We start from the raw sequence: 19,428 nt of genomic DNA, 5'->3' as shown, positions 1-19,428 counted from the left end.
AAGTATTAAATATAGTAATACGGCAACATATAGTGAATTTCGTTTCATACTGTCGAACGTCGGGGAACAAAACTATACCAATTCATTACTAAAACCAAAATTAGTATAACTTTCAATTGGTAAGGTCTATCCGGTTCTCTGCATTCTGAATCATATCAAAAACAGCTTATCGGTATCCCTTACAATTATTACTATATATGAATCAGCATTGTAATCGGAAGCTTTACTACTTTCGGCTTAAATATTGGAGTATATATATAATTAACAGACGAAAATCATATTCACGAAGAAATTAAATGTCGACTAAAAGCAGGGAATTCGTGTTACTATTCGGTTCAAAATCTCTTGTCGTCGCGAATTCTGTCGAGGAATTTGAAGCTTAAAATATATAAAACGATAATCATGCCTGTTGTTCTGTATGGTTGCGAAACATGGTCGCTTACTCTGAGGGAAGAACATAGACTGAAAGTATTTGAGAACAGGATCCTGAGAAGAATATTCGGACCCAAGAGGAACGAGAATGGGAATGGCGGAAGCTTCATAACGAGGAACTACATAGTTTATACGGTTTGCCGAACATTGTTAGGGTCGTCAAGTCTAGGAGGCTTAGGTGGGCAGGTCATGTAGCTAGAATGGAAGAAAGTAGAAACGCTTTCAAAGTCTTGACTGGTAGACCCATAGGAAAACGACCATTAGGAAGACCTAGGCGCAGATGGGAGGATAATATTAAGATGGATCTTGCAGAGATAGCAATACAAAGTAGAAACTGGATGCAATTAGCTAAGGATAGAAGTCAGTGGAGAGCTTTTGTGAACGCGGCACTGAACCTCCGGGTTCCATAGGCCATAGAGTTAGTTAGTTAGTTATATATATATATATATAAACTGCTTCTCTCTAACTACTTCACTACCGCTCTCAGATTTGAATCCTTAAATTTTAAATCTTATAATTGCATTAATTCCGGTCTGGTTAAAGGGATAAAGAAAATGAAATGGAACTTATTTCTGGGACTCTGAGTCCGTATCAAAAGGCATTTCTCACTCTCTATTACGGTATTTCACGGATGAGGCTGTTTTTGCTCTATTTGGATCAATATTGAAACCGGAAGTAGTATTAAGATCTTTCATTTCCACCACTTTCTACCTCTTCCGGTGTTAATAGAGAGGTAAAGAGGAAGATATAATCTATTCTCGGGAAATTGAATCGTTTCCAAACTACTACCTGACACTATCGCTTACCATTTATCTATTCGTGGGACGTGGAATCGTTTCGAAACTACTACCCGACTATCTCTTACCATTTATCTATTCTTGGGACGTGGAATTATTTCGAAAATACTAACTGACTATCTCTTACCATTTATCTATTCTTGGAACGTAGAATCGCTTCGAAACTACCACCTGTCACTATCTCTTACCATTTATCTACTCTTGGGATGTGGAATCGTTTCGAAACTATTACCTGTCACTATCTCTTACAATTTATCTATTCTTGGGACGTGGAATCGTTTCGAAACTACTACCTGTCACTATCTCTTACCATTTATCTATTCTTGGGACGTGGAATCATTTCGAAACTATTACCTAACTATCTCTTACCATATATCTATTCTTGGGACATGGAATCGTTTCGAAACTACCCCCTGTCACTATCTCTTTCCATTTATCTATTCTTGGGACGTGGAATCGTTTTGAAACTACTATCTGACTATCTCTTACCATATATATCTATTCTTAGAACGTGGAATCGTTTCGAAAATACCACCTGTCACTATCTCTTACCATTTATCTATTCTTGGGACGTGGAATCGTTTTAAAAACTACTACCTGACAATCTCTTATCTATTCTTGGAACGTGAAATCGCTTCGAAATTACTACCTGACTATCTGTTACCATTTTACTATTCGTGGGACGTGGAATCGTTTCGAAACTACTATCTGTCACTATCTCTTACCATTTAACTATTCTTGAGACGTGCAATCGTTTCCAAACTACTATCTGTCACTATCTCTTTACCATTTATCTATTCGTTGGACGTGGAATCGTTTCGAAACTACTACCTGACTATCTCTTACCATTTATCTATTCTTGGGACGTGGAATTATTTCGAAAATACTAACTGACTATCTCTTACCATTTATCTATTCTTGGAAAGTGGAATCGCTTCGAAACTACCACCTGTTACTATCCCTTACCATTTATCTACTCTTGGGATGTGGAATCGTTTCGAAACTACTACCTGTCACTTTCTATTACCATTTATCTACTCTTGGAACGTGGAATCGTTTCGAAACTACTACCTGTCACTAATCTTACCATTTATCTATTCTTGGGACGTGGAATCGTTTCGAAACTACTACCTGTCACTATCTCTTACCATTTGTCTGTTCTTGGGACGTGGAATCGTTTCGAAACTACTACCTGTCACTATCTCTTACCATTTATCTATTCTTGGGACGTGGAATCGTTTCCAAACTACTACATGTCACTATCTCTTACCATTTATCTATTTCATATGAAAAGAATTATAAACACGAAAATTAGAATGAGTAAAAGAAAATGTTGCTAAAGAAGAAAGCTTTATTTTCGTTTTATTGTTCTTATTTACTGCTCTTTTGACATGAAATTTGCCACATACATGTCTTTGCCGACTATATACATACTAACATTATAAGAAATACCGGGCGAAATCGTTATCAAATTATATTCTTACAACAACATATTTATAGACATACGACAATAATTTTGAACATGAGTGTACACCTATGAACATTCATTTTCAATTTAATTTGTAATGAACTTTCTAAAGATTATTTTAATATACAGAGAGAAATGCTGCTTGCGTGTCTGATTCCTCTGGAATCTCGTTTGATTTGGTTAGTCTGAAAGTGGTTATACTCCCTCAACAGTATCCCCTCCCCTTAAACTCTAGCTTCCCTGAACAGCATCATCCCCCTTCGGAGCTTGTTCATTGTAGCCATTCCAAAGATTTATCTGGCCAGTGGATCATTTTAATTAAAAGATCTTTCTTTTTTTCATGGCGTTGCGTTAGGCTCACTGTGTATTAACTTGGTGGTTGCAAAACCGAGCATCGCCTCTTTGTCTGCCTCTTGTATATGTTTTTCTTGTACTGATAGATAACCTTGGAAGCCAAAGCTGTCGAGGTTACGAAGGAAGAGAGAACGTTCTAGAGAGAAAATTTACGTATTTTCGGTCCGTTGGAGAAGATTTTCAGTTTGTGAAGCGGCAGCAAAGAAGAAGAAAAAAAGAAAGAAAACAGCTTATTTGAAATGCTATCAACTCCAATGGCCCTTTCAGTGACAAAAAAAGGCCACCGAATACACTTATAAAGAAACCATGTACGAAAAATACAAAAATCTATAGTTGCCAATTGCATGTGTATTGATTATGTAACATAAGATAATGGATTGCATTGGAGATCAATAAAACGTTTCCAATTAAAATACGAAACACTTTCAAAGTTGAACTATTATAAATACAAGCGTAATTACCTAAGTCATAAAATGGTTTCTATATCTAAAATTCAAGTTGTTTTATGATCTACTAGATAAATAGATATCATTAGATAAATGTGACTAAAGAACACGGCCCATCGCACTAAACTTTCTCGCTTTAACTTCCTACATTGAATTATACTATGCAGCAGTTATTGCAAAACATGAATTTAGTATAAATAATATTGTAATAATTGTTTTTCAAAATCTTTGTCCTAAGATAACTCACCTGCAAGATCAAATTACCAGTTGTAGATTTTTTTATGAAAAATTATTTGCCATCAGGAACGTACGCAGAGGGTAAGTCCTGGGGGTCTGGACTTCCTCCCGAAAACCCAACTCTTTTTTTGTAAATTTAGTCTAATTTTAGGGGTAATTATGGAAATTTTAATATTAATATTTATCCTCATATTTAATTTGGATTCCCCGAAATAGATTCCTGTGTATATCTTTGTTTGTCATATTGTAGGATTGTTACAGGAATGTATATTTATTTGCATAATTAACTGAACAGTTTCTTTTAAAAAGAAAACCGTCTGCAAAGAATTCACCATTAAGAGTAAATTACCCCTTCTAGATATTTTCCAGAGAAAGACATACTATATTATAAGGTTATTAACAAAATATTGATTTATGGGAAATAAACATAAGTAGTAGTTGAAACTATTGTTCCAGTAAGTGGAATTTCTTTTACTTCTATCATCCAGTAAACTACCCATATTTTGATAGGTAGAAAGGAAGTTTGAAACATCCTCCGGAGAATCTTAAGTTTAAAATTTTGTCCAGGTATGTTGAAAGGTGTGTCCTCGAGTGTAAAGGCGGGTGTAAATATATCGTAACCAATGGACAGACAGACATTGAAAAAATTACTTTTTCGATGCGTAGAAACTTTTAAACATTTAAATCCATTAAAATCTCTAATTCAATGTATTTTCACTATCGCCTCATTTCTTTCTCTCCTATTTTCGCTTGAAAGTAAAAAGCAATTGAGGAGTATAATGAAATGTTAAAATTGACGAAATATCTTTTTCAAAAAGTCTTCTGACACGTACGAAATCAAAAAGTAGAACTTTGGTTTTTAATCATTTTATAATAATTTGATATATATATATATAGGGGGAAGGTAGTTGTGACCCAGTGGATCCGCCGTGAGTACGCTCCGTAGTTCTTAGTCTGTAATCTAAGCCAAATTATGATATAACTGATCTGAAGACAAATTCTGTGACTGTGAGAAATAAATTGGTTGCATCAACCACGTATTTCACTTATTAGTAGTTACCCAATACGAAATAATTACACAAAAAACACGTAACAGTATCTTGTGTACATTACGTCAACACATTTGGTTTGCATTGCATAACGATCTTTCAATTTATATTGAAACTGGAAGAGATAGAGTATTTCTACTACTTCCGGTTCTGGTAGAGAGATTAAAGAGGAGATAGAATATATTCTTGGGAAGCTTAATTGACCCCAGCAAACCGCTTCACGCTATCACCTTTTTGTACTCTACAGCCCTCCGAGCTGGTCTAGTGGCTAGCACGTGCGCCTTTGGTGCACGAGGTCCTGGATTCGATTCCCGGTGGGAAAGCCTTTGGAATTATAACTGTCCTCGATTTTTCTGCGTTTGTACCCCTGTCGTTCTAGGTTACTGGAGAAACAAGTGAAAGGAGTAAAAAATTAAGTAAAACCTAGTAATAAGCAGTTAAGCAAGTTAATTTTAAAAAGTGGCTAGCGCGTGTGCCTTTGGTGTACGGCTTCTGGGTTCGATTCCCAATGAGAAACTGCAAAAATTTAATTTTATAAACATTCACTTTCATTAATCATTGGGATTCTGTTGCCTGAAGAGCATAATCGTGGGATGCTAAACTAACATTTCATTTCGTTTCATTTGTATTCTATAGTGGTCAACGTTAAAACGGGAAGCGGTTGATTTCTGTCATTTCTGGTTTTATTTGAGTGTAGTGTCCGTTTTAGAAGTGAGGCTAGATGAGACGTGAAATTTAAACCAAGTGAGTTTATGCCGGGAACCGAACCTGAGTCTTTTGCGCCAAAGGCACTTACGTTATCCATATAGCCGTGGGGGAGCTCCACTTCCAGTTTGAATAGGATTAGCTCAGGAGAGTAATGCTCCCGGAAGTAGGAACGAAAAACACAGTTCTGATTGGTTGGCGTTATCCGTGTCTTGCCACGTCGCATTCAAATAGCAGAATTCAGACGATTATTGTTGTCGGTCCTCGGGGCCGAGTGGGCTAGCGCTATATGCTAGTAACGAAAATCTCTTTTGGCGTGAGTTCAAACCCGGCCCGAGGAAAGTTTTTTTAAACATTTTTTTTTACATTTTTATAACACTTTTTAAATTAAAATAATACGAAAATAATACTCAAAAATGTGATTTACTTAACTTTTGTGCAGATAAGTAGTAGTAGTAGTAGGAACGGGTTAGAAGCCCCGCAGGGCTCATTTTGTTGCCCTTGTACTCCATGATATAAGCCTCGTTTTGTTCCCCTTGTACTAAATGATATAGATTTTGTGGCCAACTTAAAACAACTGACTAGGATAGCGAGTAAAACAGCTGGCTAGAGTAGCGCGCGAAACAACGTACTTCCGGGAGTATTACTCTCCCGAGCGGGTCGTGTTTGAATAGAGGGCTAAGAGAGAACACTACATTGATTTCCATTGAGGTAAAGCGATTGCTGGGAACCCCCTTCTCATTATGTATTACCATTTCTGCACCATAGTGATCCACTTTGAATATCATTTCCATCAATGTAATCCATTCTTAAGTCTACGCATTGACCAAAATTAAGATGATAAATTAAGAAATTGTTTGAGATATTGTGTCTCCCGGACAAACGCACACACGAGCAGACAGGGTAAATACATGAACCAATTTTAATAAACTATTCCTTGAAAATCATATTGCTTTTTGATTCTCGCAGTATTTAGCAAACAATGAAGAAAAATGATGAGTTCTTGTAAAGAAGTTTTTCTTGTCAAAGTGACCCTTAGTATTATCCTTCTACTATCAGAAATTAGATGTCTTATTCTTGCTTGCAATAAGAGTTTAATGTACGCCTAAGTCATATGAAACCCACTTTACACAAGAGTTTGTTGTGATTGCATAACACTAAGAAAACAATATTCACCCTCTGGAGTGTAGTAACGCAAGCAGACAACATATGACGTTTAGATGCATTTCTGAAGGTTGGAGAAAACAAACTAGTAATTGAGTCAGTTTGTATTTAATTGTGCCCATAATAATTAACATTTTCGTGAAAGCATATTGTTGGACTCGCTATAGGTGTAGCCTGTTACTGCTCAATATATAAGATCACGAGAAAAATAGATTTGTGAACTTGAAAGTTAGTCGAGCATAAGACAACATATCCTAAGATAACATGGTGAACCGTACCGTTAATCAACTTCATTTTTGAAATTGTATGGGTCTCGAACTAGTTTCGGGTTATGGAATGTCTAACATGGCCAAAGTGTATCAAATTATTTTCAATATATTCGCTGCTGCAATTATCCTATTGGTAAGAGGCTCTTTTGTTTTAAAGGGTCTCGTAAACAAGATTCTGAATATCATGCAAATGTTCAAAAATTCTGTCAGTTTAACGTCCTACGGTTATGACCTTAAGGCTAAGGGAGACGGGTGATTAAGATAAGTGAATGATGATGGAAGAATTAGTGGAATGAGAATATGGGAGGAAACAGGAGTACCCCAAGAAAACACACGGACACAATATTGTCCACCACAAATTTACTTTGCCCGGGGATCGAAACAGAGACCCCACACACGAGAGATAAGCGCTCTACCAATGAGCCACCGTGCCCCTGAAAATGCTCAAGTAGATAACGCCTTTTCTACGCAAGATTCCATGTTTAATCCGCATACGTAATTTAAATATATAATTATCTAACTAGTGGATCGGATCTCACTTTAAACTAGGTTCCGTCTTACATAGTTTCCATAATGATAAAGAACGCTAAATTCTCAACACGTAATCTATCAGTATATAGATATTAATGGACACCCTGTCATAAATGTAGAATCTCATGTCAAATTAAATAAAGCAAGTTCTAATAAACATTTGTAGAAAACGCCTTCTTTTAGGGTTATAAACCACTGACAATGCGGAATATCACTTTTAAAATCTCATGGCTTGACAATTATGGGACCTCTCGTAAATTGATCAAGGAATTACACAAGAACCAGTATGTGCTCTATCTAAATAATCACATTTCAAAATCTCTCGTTATCGACGTAAGGAATTGTAAAAAGAATGAGTTGAAATACAAGGACAAACTTACGTATTAATTCATTACTCGTCGTGAAGATACCTGAAGATTGTGAAACATGGATATTTAGATACAATGCAAAGTAGTTCTTGTGTAATTCCTTGAATCACTTTTGAGAGATCCCGTGATTTTCAAGCTAAGGGGATTTGTTTTTAAAACTTAATGCTTTGCATTTTCGGTGGTTTATACTTCTAAAAAGGAATCATTTTCCCACCCATGTTTATTAAAACTTTAAATTTTCGTTTGGTATAAGGAATCACCTCCTAAATTTATGCCATGGAGTTCATTAACACTAAGTATATTATGCCAAGCAATATGTATAATAAACAGTGTTCCTCACAAGACAAGAAATATGACAATTCTTGTATTATTTTCGAGAAATTTGAGACGAGAAATTTCAAAGAATATCATGAGCAATACTAATTCACCCAAGTCCTAGATTTCCATTAGAAAAGCTATTCATCATCATCATCATCATAGGTATTCTGCCTTTATTGGCAGGTCACTTGCCGCAGCTGAAAAGCTTCCATGCTCCACGGTCCTCCGCTAACCTTTTCGTCTTCGCGTATGATCTTTCTGTTTTAATATAATCCATTAATTGTAGTCTCTTTCGGCCCCTCCCTCTCTTTCCCGCCACCATACCCTCTAGGACGTCCCTCATGATACAATCTCTTTTTAGGCAATGTCCCAACCAGTTTCTCTTCCTCTTCCTAATAATATCTAGAAGTGTTCTTTTCTCACCCACCATTTCTAACACTCTCTCATTCGTTTTCCGCTCGACCCAACTAATTCTTTCCATTCTTCTCCACACCCACATTTCGAAGGCTTCCAGTCGATTTTCATCACTTTTACGTAATGTCCACGTTTCCGCCCCATACAGTACAACACTCCACACGAAGCATTTTATGAGTCTTTTTCTCAACTCTTTATTCAAGGTCCCACAAAACAGACTTTTCTTCCTCCTAAAGGCTTCTTTCGCCATTCCTATCCTTGCTTTTATTTCACGTTCGCACTTCATGTTATTACTAAGAATACTACCCAGATATCGAAAACTATTCACTTGTTCTATTTTCTCCCCTCCTACTTTCATATTTGACACAGACCCCTTCGTTCCAATCACCATGGCTTTTTTCTTTCTAACATTTATAATCATCCCATATTCTTCAAAGCCCTTTCTCATTTTTTCTTACATTTTATTGATTTTCTTTTCTGTAAAATTATCTGTAAAAGCTATTAGTTGATAAATTAATTGTGTCAACACAATGAAGATAATTTATCAACGTTTAAAAATACACAAGTCATCACAAAATATAAATATAGTTATATCACACTTTTTAATTACTTCTCGTGACGTAGAAGGGTTTTGATAACTTCTAGTCGAAATAAAAAATAAAAATCAGGGCCTTAATTTTGTACATTATATTTACAACAAGATATGAGAAAAATTTTTTCGATAATCGACACAAGACGAGAAGAATAGTTCGAGAATCAAGACGTGTCGAGACTTCCACAAAATTTTCGAATTGAGACAACGAACCCCTATTTTACGCTTCATCTTAGTCTCGTGAACAACACTGCTAATGAAGATAAATCGGGTGATGGGAGACCGCATTGTGTAGAACCACTTGTATCAAACCAGAATTCATATAATCTTGAATTCATAGTCACTTCATATAGTTTATAGAATTCATAGCCACTTCCGTCTCTCTGTCTGCTTCTGAAATTAAATTATAAGGATGGACTAAAACAGAATAGTCAAATTTATCAGCAAGCTTCTGCTATACTGTTGGTAATGTCCCGCATTAGTGTGAAAATATTTTTATTTTAAAATCCCAGGTTTATGCATACAACAGGGTAATTTATATCAATGCACTGAGAAAAATCCGTTCTCTGGTGTGGTGTAGATCACAGTAGAAAAAAAAAGTTATATTATTTTTAAATATTTTTTCATTCAGTTTAAAGAACCAAAAATTTATTTATTTCTTTATGTTCTATGAGTTAGAAGAGATCAGTAGTTTCCACCTAACAGTAAAATTATAAATAATATTCTATGTTACGTAACATGTGTAGGTAAGTGAATTATAACAGAAATAGGTTAAGAAAAATTCAATCACAGTTACACAATTAATATTTTAAAAAAACTGCCCTAAATTTGCTTCGGGGTCCAGCCAGTATGGTGGAGACAGCCAGTACGGTGGAGAGGCAAGGCAGTTGTTTTCAGGAAGTTTCCATCGTTCAAAGGATAGAAATGGATCTATCGTGCTCATCAAAAGTTAAATCTGCTGGTCTCTTCTGCCAAGTATTAACGTAAATGATAATCCTCCTCTTTATCCCAAAATATGGATAAATATCAAATTGTAATTTTTCAATAAAAAATGTTTCAAAATTCTTACCATGTAATAAAAAATGTTTCCCATTTAAATCTCACTTTTGTAATTTCAATTAATTAGTATTATATTAAGTTTTATTATATTTCAATAAATCATTATAAATATACAAGCAACCCTTCTTACGTCATTTAAATATTCACGTTTCCCCAATTAAACTAAAGGTGTATCTTATTCAGTAGTGACAAGGGTTTTGGAAAACCTAAAATTCTTTCCAAGATAATTTCTCTACATTTATTAACGGATTATAGCTATCAAAATGTTAATATTATACCCCAATATTAAAGTACACCACATGGCTCCCCAGCAGGGAATCGAACTCCGGTCTCCCGCGCGACAGGCGGGGATGCTTACCAATATACTACCAGGATTTAAAGTTTGCTGTACGTTAAGTTCACAAACTACAGGATTTGCAAATGTAGCATACGATTTTGCGTACGCCACATACGATTTTTTTCTCTGTGTGATTTTAAGTCTTCGATTGATTGATTTATTTTATATTGAAGTCATATTTATCAAACTGAGTAAGAAATGTCATACACAGGAAATACGAGGGCTATTTACTGTATTATGACTTCTGTTAAGCCACCAAAAAGGAGAACCACATGAGATGACGGAAAGGGAATAAGACAGAATTGTTCATTTGATGCCGTCCATCTTCCACACCGATAGACAGACTTCGCTATTCAGTCATTATGGAATAGCGAGTCTGGAAACATCGATTGGAATCGAAGCGCCCGCCAAGTGTGAACGACGTGATGTAGTTTGATTTCTCCAGACAGAATGGCATAATATAGCCGCAGATCATCGTTAAATGAGTAATGATTATGGCGGGAACTTCATAAGTGATTGCTGCTAGCACATGTGTTGCAGAGAGTTTAAAGAAGGAATTAAACTACGTACACAACGACCTCTCGTCTCCCACCAAGAGTAGAAATCTGTGGCGGGAGGCGACACTGGTAAACGCGTTAATCATGTACTTCATGAAAGACGTAGATTAGGATTTCGGAAGTGTTTGATCTTGGAATTTCAGGGGAACTCAGCTGCAGCCTGGAGAAATTGAATTATATCATGGCTCAGTCAATTGAGATTAGCTGAGTTCAGCGTTCCTTTCAGCAACGAGGTTATTTATCAGACATTGCCCTACAGCTTAACGTGGGATCCGAATCACATGAGTTCTTGCTGAGAACCTGCTAGTCAAGAAAGAGAATCTGAATGTGCTGCAAGTGACATTAATGAGGCATACAAGAAGATTGATCTGAGAAGAAATGATAGCGAGTGAATGACCGACCGTAATTAACGATAACTTCATTACGCTACTTATTCGTCAAGGCTCTAGCGTGATTCAACTTATGGATTGCGATTTCACCGATGTTGCTCTTCGAGGAGACTCAAAATGACTTGGGTTAGGTTTTACTTTACTTTGCCAAATGAAGAGAAGATTCTGCATTCATGGATGGTTTTCTCTCCTTCAAAAGAAGCTCTATTGCGTTTTTGCTGCAAATTGATTCCACCAATAAGCATCACTAAATCTTTGTCTAGCTTGGCAGACGACTTCAGTAAGCGATGGAAGTTAAATCCAAACGTGACAAACTATGAGTTCAACACAGCACATCTTGACAACTTTGAGCGATTGAAAACTTTGGAAATACGAGTGAATTGACAAGAGACAATTGACGATGGAGCACAAAAGATTATTGCAACAGAATAGAGAAAAGTGAGTGGTATTCTTAAACGAATTCTCGAAAAATCAGAGGACATCAAAAAGTGCTGAAGAGGCTACCAGTAATGAAGCAATGGAAACGTTTAGAAACTTGGGAGTCTGTTGGGATAACACGATTCAGTTATGCGTGAGCACCTTACAAAGATCAAGATGGATAAGAAAATGACCGTTTTCTACTTCTTACTGGCAAGTTCGTAACAAGATTATTCACAAAGTTGAGAAAGCTAAGTATTTGTCCATGATTCTCACAAAGACCAAATTAATCAAGTTCTGCAGTATGTGAAAATGGATGGCGCGAAAGTGGAAGTTTGGGGGGGGGGGGCGAGAGGAAGAATGCAGAAGGTCTGGATGCATTGATTCTGGAAATGATCACGAGAGATAGATTGACCATTCGAGAACTGTAGAGGACAAACATACAATATAGCTGACGGGTTTATATACTGGAGTCTAACAACGCATTAGAGAGATAAATATTAAAGCACAGTTCGTAGCATGCATGAGTCATTCTCTGAATCTGACAACGTTGCCTCCGTCACAGTTGATTATGTGACATTTTTTGAAACGTTAGACTGTGTTTTTTTCTTTCTTCTTGTCAACCCTGAGATGGGCCGCTTTTACTGCTTTTTCAGGGCAAAATTTAAAACGCTTCATTGAAAATCACTGGAGTTTGCGACACAAAACTGTTAAGTGGATGAAGAATCACTTTTCCCAAATCCTGGAAGTGTTTAAACCAATTTCACAAATGCAACAGAAGACTTCCTAACACGATCTGATGTCGCCTTATTGCTCTATGCAATACAATCATTCGAATTTTTTTGTGCTATCTTGTTCTTTGTAGTAGGGTGCTTGGGAAAATTGATGACACACAGCTGTACTAGAAACAAAAGAATTGTACGAAAAAAATCCGTACTCTACACTCGTTCTTACTGAAGAACATGGATAATATTGTGGATGATGGATTAAATATACAAAGAATCTTTGCAAGGAGATGGTCATCGAGCTTACGCCACGCCAAAAAAAGAAAGAACAAGCAGATTCACAGTGATGGACCTGCAGATGCTAGTTTCTATACAGACAGGAACCGAGAAAACATACAGTATGTTCATGTTCTTGAATAAGATCACTCAAGAGATCTCTGCAGAGTCCAGCAATTTTATGAATTAGAAACCTATTTTGCTTTCTCTAAGTCCTGAGTACGACTGCAAACTGTATAATGTATCTGAAGGGTTTAACTATAGAGGAAACGTTTCCAAAACTTCATTGCCAGATCAGAACAACAAAGAGATTGTTTTGATGAAGGGCCTTTTAAACTTTTACAATTTATTCAACAGTTTAGCTTTGGTATTTCTATTCAAAATGTGCCATAATGTTATGGTTATTTATACAATTGGAATTAGCGTTGCCAGTTGTAAGTGTAACTTCCATAAGTTAAAGCTAATTAAAAATTACTTAAGATCTATGACATAGGTGATGATTAACTTGACAATTTTATCGATTGAAAGAGAATTGGCAGATGAAATTGATTTTTAAATAGTCTATGTGATTTCAGAGTTTGCTGCTTGTAAAGCGCGTAAAATTCGTATGTATATGCTGTTAACTTTATAATTTTAAGTACAGTGTAAAGTACTTTGGTGTGTCAGAAAGGAAATAAACGTGTTTGATTGTCTATAGGGTTTTCCTTATTTAGACCAGGCAAATGCCGGGGTGGTACCTAACTTATAAGTCCCAGGCCGCTTCCTTCCTTCCCCAATCCTTTCTTCCTTCCCTTTCCCCGGATAGTGTGCTTGCCGAGGGACGTCATCCCTCAAAAACGTGAAGGGCTAAATGGCCTTAGATGCCGAAAGCCCAGAAATCTAAGACCTAACCAATAACTCCTTGATTGTCTATAGGTATATATGATAACTTTTGCCTTAATTGATAATTAGTTACGTTGTGAGCGGGGAGAGAGATAAATCACGACAATGTGGGGCGACAAAATTGCAGTCCGCCTCGGATGCCGATAAACCAAACTTGGCCGCAGACTACTAGGCGAATACTTTAAGGGAAACTTTAAGGGTCACGTCTTCTATTATGTCTCAATTTAAAATTTGGAGGTAATAGAAGTCTTTCCATTTGCTTTCCCACAGTTTCGTAAAGTTAACTTCTCATATTAAGCAAGTTAGTTTTAACCACTTCCTGTGCACACATCAATAAGAAAGAGATGAAATAGACCTTGCAGAGAGGTGTAATAATATCTGTAAAGGAAGACGTAAATATGGCCTCATATTTTACTAAACAGTATCTTTTTTATGTGTTTTGGCAAAGGAAATTCTTTCGATTGATACTTTGCGCCGGAAGGCAGTTTTAAGTGTTTTCTGTTAATGGTACTTGATAGATAGCGCCAAAACGACACGAGAATTCGCAATCGATTTCACGTCGACGCTTCGTGATAAATGGCTCTCCTTCATTTTTTTGTTTTCCTTTTTTTTTTATTGATTATTTCATAACGGAATATCGTAAAAGCCATAACTTCCCAAGCAGAAGTTTGCGTGTCTTGTTTTATTAATATCTTTATATTCGTATGTTTACGCAGCAAGTCGACATAACAAGCCTATTTGCTACGTAACTAAGTGTATTCGCTAGGTAATTCGGAGGAGGCCTACTATATGTCTTAGGAAAATTTGCAATAAACTCTGTTCATGCTAAAAACCTTAGTTCTTTTCATCTTTAATAGTAAAGCGAATTTAGTAACATATTCTTGTATCTATTTTTAGATAAGTATAGACATCGTAGAAAAAGGGGGAAGCTATTACCCTGTAAGAAAAACAAATGCTTATTTGTTTGAATTCAGTAAATACTTTTATACACCTTTTCAGATACTAAAAATAAAATCAATTGCGATGCATGTGCGCATGTGACAGAGATAATGTCTAAATGTGATCAATGGATTTCTTTCCATTTAATATCGGCTATTTGGTTACCTATACAGGCCAGTTTATATTGTCTTAAAAATAAAAATAAAAAGTTTCTCGTATAAGTGAAACTTAAAAATATTTTATTATTTTTAATCTTAAAAAATAATTTGGAAAAAAATTTGATTAACTGCATCATTTTTTAATGTCTTAGATATTAGGTAGTTATTTCTAAAACATCAGAAAATTTGTATACCTTCTATCAGAAGGACGGTACTTGTCATGGGACGTTTGCATGTGTAAGATTATACAGTGTGTCTATAAAAGAACTCCGCGGTTTTGAGGCAAAATATTTTAATTAAGTAAAAAACGTACATACATGTGTTATACATGATTAGAAAGCTTACATTTTCAAGTTTTGTTTTTAACAATTTAATAAAGTTCAATATGAGCCCCGCCAGGGTTTTGAGGCAAAATAAGTAAAAAAAAAAAAAAAGTACATACATGTAGGGATGCGTTCGAGTCGAGTCGAGTCGAGATTTAAGCCTGTCTCGACTCGTCTCGAGAAAATGTTGTCTCGACTCGTGTCTCGACTCGAAAATATGTTTCTGTCTCGACTCGTGTCTCGACTCGACAGTCTCTGTCTCGACTCGACTCGAATTCGAGTCGAGACGTCTCGAAATTCGAGTCGAGACAAAATATACGAGTTAAAATATACGCACACATCAGCCAGAATATTATGACTACCTACCTTATTGTCAGTGTGTCCAACTTTGGCACGGATAACAATGGCGACGCGTCTTGGCATGGACGCAATGATCCTTGAAAGGTCACTGGAGAGAGTTGATTGGTACACATAGGCAAGGGCGCCAATTTTTCTGTAAATGTGGGGGGGCATTCAGATGCAGAAGACATATATATGAGGATTTTAAGACAAATTGTATTCAAATTATGCCAAATATTGTATATTCATAAATACAATGCGGGGGCTCACATGAGCTTTGGGGGTGCCCGGGCCTCCTCGGCCCCCCCAGGATCGGCGTCCTTGCATACAGGTCATCTAATTCCCGTAAATTCCGGGAAGAGGGGCGATGCGCTCTGAAGTCATGTTCAATCACATCCCATTTGTGTTCGATTAGGTTCAGATCAGGCGAGTTGGGCGGCCAGCACATCACTTGGAACTTGTCCCTGTGTTCCTCGAACCACTCCATCACAATCCTGGCCTTGTGATATGGTGCATTATCTTTTCGAAAAATGCCACTACCGTTGGGAAACATGGTCGTCGTCTGCAAGCAGTGTGTGATACGCCTTGGCCGTCATGGTGCCTTGCTCGAGCTTCACTAGACACATAGATGCTCAGGTGAATGTTTTCCGGAGCATAATTAAGCCACCGCCAGCTTGTCTCCGTCCCGCAGTACAGGTGTCAAAGAACTGTTCTCTTGAAACACGACGAAATCGCACCCTCCCATCGTCATGATGAAGAAGGTATCGGGATTCATCAGACAATGCAACGCTCTGCCACTGTGCCAAGGTTTAATGACGATGGTCATGTGTTCATTTCAGTCGTAGTTGCCGATGTCGTGGTGTTAACATTCGCACATAGATGGGACATGGGCTTCGGAGGCCCATCGTTAGGGGTGTTCGGTGCACTGTGCGTTCAAACGCACTTGTACTTTGCCCAGTAATAAAGTATGATGTTAGTTCTGCCACAGTTCGCTGCCTGTCTTGTTTTACCAGTCTGCCCAGCCTATGACGTCCGACATCTGTAATGAGGTGGGGGCGCCCAACCCCTCGACGTTTGGACGTCGTTTTCCCTTGGTTTCGCGACTTGTTGAAGACACTCACCACAGCACTCCTCGAACATCCGACAAGTCCTGCAGTTTCCGAAATTCTCCTGCCGAGTATGCGGGTCATTACAACCTGCCCTCGGTCAAACTCAGATCGCGCGCCTTCCCCATTCTACACACGGCCAGCACTCTCACTGATACTACATGCACCGTACGCGTGACTGACTAGCAGGCATTCGTCGGCAGGTGACACAGATATCGCCTGGATGGAAATTATATCGATAGTAGGTTGGTAGTCATAATGTTCTGACTGATCAGTACATACTAAATAAATTTAAAATGTAGGAAATTTTCAACATTCTGATTAACTTGCAGGAAATTTCACAATGAAAAGAAGCAACTGACTTGGACAAGACAATGTGGCAATCTTTTTTTCTGGTCTTTGAGGTGTGAGCTTTGACCATGCCTTGTGAAATTTTGATGTTTGGTGCTCATCAGTCGCGCTTCCATTTTTTTTTTTCTAATTGTTCCAGTTCATGATAATTAACAATACATTGCGCAGTTCGAATACATGTTCACGTTTTCATTCAATCCAACTCAAGCCGCTTCAGATACTATAGAGTTGTATTTGTTTACGAAGAATTAATTGCGTATTAGAAATACACCCCAACAAAACATTCTGCGTGCTCATCTGCTCAGTATTCAAGGTTTTAATTACAACCTGAATTGTTAAAATGCGAACGTAAGTTGCATTAGATATCTAAGCAGTTCCTAGTCTATGGATAATTCAAGCAATGGTAATTAAGGTCTTTCTAGCAAGCACTTCTGCTGTTCATAAACCTTACGCATTGGAGTAGGAAAAAAAAAGAAAAGAAAAGAAAGAAAGAAAGAAAGAAAGAAAGAAAGAAGTAAAATTGGTAATTTTGCAACCGTGACTCACTCGGGCTCATGCTCTCTATCCTCAATGGAGCTCGCGTTCGCTAATCTCAATGAGGATCACACTAGTCAAGTTTCTCACTAATTCGAGCTTGAGCTTGATATTTACTGTGAAATTCTCTTCAGCTCGATCTCGTAATGCCACACGTCCTTTCTTGTTTTTACATTTGTCTCACCATTTTCGATTTATACGGGTGGCCGTGGACTTTTCAATTTAAGTTTTTGTTTTCATTTTGACCCGCCGCCATTTTGCACAGGGTTGTCGTAGAGAGTCGAGACTTGCTCCATTTTCCTTCATTTTACAACAGATTTCAAACGATGTGCTACTTAACCCCCCTTGCCATTTGAAACTTTTTAGTTGGATCCCGTCTGGGGCCCTACGGGGAACCCTGAGGCAAACTTTTTACCCCAAAAAAGTGTGGCCTTGAAAATGATGGGATACATGTTCACCGAGTTTTCCATTTACCCAATCGTTTCCGAACAAATGACTCGGTTCAAACTATTCTAGCAGGTAATTTCCTAGCTATGGCTTTTTAAATATCTAGAAATTGGCCATGTTTTTGGCCAATATCACGGGAACGGTAAGCCATAGAGATATGATATTGGTGGTAATCAATCCCTAATAGAATGCTAAACATTTTTGTCTTGATATTAATTGGTGGCCACTGGCCAACTGGCCATTGGCCAAACCACTGGCCAGTTGGACAGTGACTACCGGTTACTATTTGGTACCAAAATATTTACCATCCTTTTAGATATTGATCAACACCAATATGATCTCTCTATGACTTACGGTTCCCGAGATATGGCTGCTTAAATTTCTGTAAATCGGTCATTTTTTGGCCACTATCTTGCGAACGGTTAGATTGACGCGAAAAATTTAATCATTTTGTCTAATAGTTTTTGATGCTCTATCTAATGCAGTATTCAAAATTGAAAAAATTGCAAATAACAGACAGACGGACAGATAGACACACAGACATAGAGAATTCAGTAACGAACTTTTTAAGTTCGTTGAATATGTTGTAACTCACGATATCCCGCCCGGTGACACGTATAACTTCGGGATTCATCTAGTTATAACATATCCAATGCGAACACAATTGTCTCGTTCGGATCTCACAAGGGAACCTTCCGAAAATGATAGCTGCAGTGAAAGGTGTGGCCTATGCCAATTGAAAGAGCTGTAACAGAGATGAGCATTCCCAAAAAATAGCTGCCCATAGCAATAGGCTCAGGAAATATAAGGGGTGGAAGTTCGGGAAACAGCAAGGCTGGACAAGGGGGAAAAGTGCAAATTCCACAAAAAAAAAAAAAAAAAAAAAAAAGGAACGGCAAAATACAATGCTGACAAGTGATATATAGAAAGAGACTTGCCACAATAGGGAACAAATGAAGGCCACCAGTGGGGTTAACAGTGTTGCCAACTGCACACTGCAAAGTACATGTTTTGAAAAAGAGCACTATATGAAGTGAGTGCAATATTCAGTGTCAACCTGTCATGTAGAACATAAGATATGGCGTGTCTAATCAGTGGTACAATCTAACAAAAGAAAATAGAAAAAACAGAAGTACGAAAAATACGGAAAAAACGGAGTTGGCCATAATGCGCCACATTTGATCAGGGGCTGTACATATTAGAATGAACAAAACAAGAAGCACCGAATATGCAGGAAACCGACGTACCTAGAGTCGAAAAGAAAAACGAGTTCCAAAGTTGGCAAGACTGGCCATGGACATCCAGACAAGTCTAATATAGTTAGGCCACTCGCTTCAGAAAAAGAAAATTCCGGCAACAGGCATCACTCGGAATGCATCAATGTTAGAGTGATTGAGGCAATGTCAAGTCGGGGAACATGAAATGGTTGGGTTGAGCCAACAACC

This window comes from Thermobia domestica, chromosome 12 (genome assembly GCF_964235325.1).
Source record: "Thermobia domestica chromosome 12, izTheDome1.hap1.1, whole genome shotgun sequence".
Taxonomy (NCBI): domain Eukaryota; kingdom Metazoa; phylum Arthropoda; class Insecta; order Zygentoma; family Lepismatidae; genus Thermobia; species Thermobia domestica.
The sequence above is the reverse complement of the archived record's forward strand: the minus strand, read 5'-3'. Positions refer to the sequence as shown.